Raw genomic sequence first — 2,697 nt, 5'->3', positions numbered from 1 at the left:
CAAGACCAAAACATATGAACCCTATACTAATATAATATATACAAAATAGAAGAAAATGGATATCTCAAGTTGTGGCCCATGTGAAGAGCAAATTGAGCCTTGACTGGCCCAAATCTTCATGTCTAGCCCATTCTTCTTGGTTCCTTCAAGATGTCACCTCTTGCCCTCCTAGCCATGATTCCATCATCCCTCCCTCTTGAAAAGGATTTGTCCTCAAATCATGAGGATCTACATTGTAGAAATCATCACCTACATGCACAAAATACCATGTATAAGAGATGATATGTTCAAAGGAGGAAAATAGATTTTGTATCCTGAGAGGAATCCTTCTATGTAGCCTAGCAATGACACTTAAACTAATGAAACTAAACTCCCTAAAGTTATGGATAGGATCCTCTCCTAAACATAGTCTAGAATGAAATCCTAAAAATGTAATAAAACTAAGACTAATACAATGGAAAGAGTTATTCCTAAAGGCTAAAACATCTTGCCTAAGGTACCTTAAATAGTGACCTAGGCGTTTCTTAGAATATAAAGATAACAAAACAAAGAAATTTCCTAAAAAAATTTGGATTTTATTATTTGATAGATTGTCATGGAAAGATGGTGTCCAATGGAGTTTTGAAAACTCACATAAACTATGTTTGTCTTGTAGGGAAGGAGTCGAATTAAGTTTAATTGAAGATAAACTTCCCTTAAGATCAAACATAGAGTATAGAACACTACAAGTGGTATCTAATAAACAATATAAACCAAAAAGTGAGGGCTTTCTTAGAACAACTAAAGTAGAGAGAGTCCCAAAAATAGAAATACTTTCTTCCTTGGGTACCTCCAAGGAAGTAGTATAAGAATTAGGACTAGGAATATTCCACTCCTTCTTCACTATATCTTAAAGCTGAGAAATCTTTGTTTGAAAATAGTTTTGTTGCTCATTTTCAACTTCATGATTAGTGGCAACATTAGGATAAGAGTCAAGATCTTTATGTATAAAGAGAGTATTTTTCAATGGTTGTTTGGTGATAAAGTAACTCTCTTTAGTCACAAGTTCTTTCGAGGAGGCCCATTCATGCTTACTCTTCTCTAATAAATCTTTTTCTTTTCTTTCTTTCTTTCGTTTTCTTTTCATTTGTTTTTTATCCTCAAACACTTGGGGTGGTGTTAAAGGATGAAAAACAATTTTTCTATTTTTATGAGTGAAGGATATTTTGTTAGTAAGGCCATCATGTATAGTATGTTTGTCAAATTGCCATGGCCTACCTAACAAAATATGACAAGCTTCCATAGGCATCACATCACATAAAACTTTATCTTTATAATCCCCTATAGAAAACTTGACCTTCACTTGTTGATTTGCCTCCAATTCCTCACCTTCATTGAGCCAATGAAGTTTATAAGGTTGAGGGTAAGAAATGGTGGTAAGAGCTAACTTGTTAACCAACCTTGTACTACAACAATTAGAGCATGATCCACTATCAATAATGAGAGAACAAGCTCTTTTGGACACTAAAAATCTTGTATGAAAGATGTTCTCTCTTTGTGATAATGAAGTGGGACAAGGTTGGTTTCTAAGAAGCCTTTTGACCATAAGAAGATCACCATCAACAAGATAAATTTTTTCTATTTTCTCTTCTTGGTCACTAGCTTCCTCCTCATTCTCACAAGAAGAAGATGAAGATGATGGGGACTCTTCACTATAAATGTCTTTACCCCTATGTATCATGATCTTTTTGGTGGGGCATTGAGAGACAATGTGGCCTCTTCCTAGACACTTGAAACATTTTATTTCACGTGTCCTTTAGCTAGTGTGTGAGGTGATCTATTTCTTTTCCACATTTTTTTTCATTTTCTTGAGTTTTAGAAGGATTTTCTTTAGAGTAACTCTTGAATGAACTTCCCTCCCTCTTGAGATCTTCCTTGATTTAAGATTTAGAGTTGGTACTTTTAGAAGATTTTCTAAGTTGTTGTTGTTCTACCCTTATACAAAGTTTGACCAAATCATCTAGGTCCCTATAAGGAAGTAATTCAACGTTATCTCTTATATCAAGGTTAAGACCACTCAAGAATCTTGGTATGGTCAATCTCTCCTCTTCCCTTATACCAGCCCTCATTAAGTACAACTCCATTTTTTGTCTATATTTCTCCACGCTCATATTCTTTTGTTGGTATCTTTGGAGCTTATCCATAAGCTCTCTACTATAATAAAAATGTATATGCCTTCTTCTCATAGAACTCCTTAAATCATTCCAATATTCACTACAACAAAAGTGGCAATAGATAGCGCTATTTAGAGAGCGCTTAATTAATAAATGCTGTGTTTTAAAACATAAAACATTAAAAGAGCGCTTAATTAAATAAGCGCCATAATAAGGTTTTATATAGAGAGCGCTTATTAAAAAAAATGCTATCTTTGTATTATTTTATTTATAAAAAAATATGTTATAGCGCTTTTTTAAAAAAATGCTTTCTAAAAAAAATAAATAGATAGCGCGTTTGAATAGAAGCGTTATTTATAAGATTTTATAAAAAGTTTTATATAGAGAGCACTTAATAAAAAAAATGCTTTCTTTGTGTTATTTTATTTAGAAAAAATATGTTATAGCACTTTTCTAAAAAAGTGCTTTCTAAAGAAAATAAATAGATAACACATGTGAATAGAAGCGTCATTTATAAAATTTTATAAATTAATTATTTTTTTAA

Source organism: Cajanus cajan, chromosome 8 (assembly GCF_000230855.2).
Source record: "Cajanus cajan strain Asha chromosome 8, NIPB_CcT2T_4, whole genome shotgun sequence".
Lineage (NCBI taxonomy): Eukaryota > Viridiplantae > Streptophyta > Magnoliopsida > Fabales > Fabaceae > Cajanus > Cajanus cajan.
Note: the sequence above shows the minus strand (reverse complement) of the source record.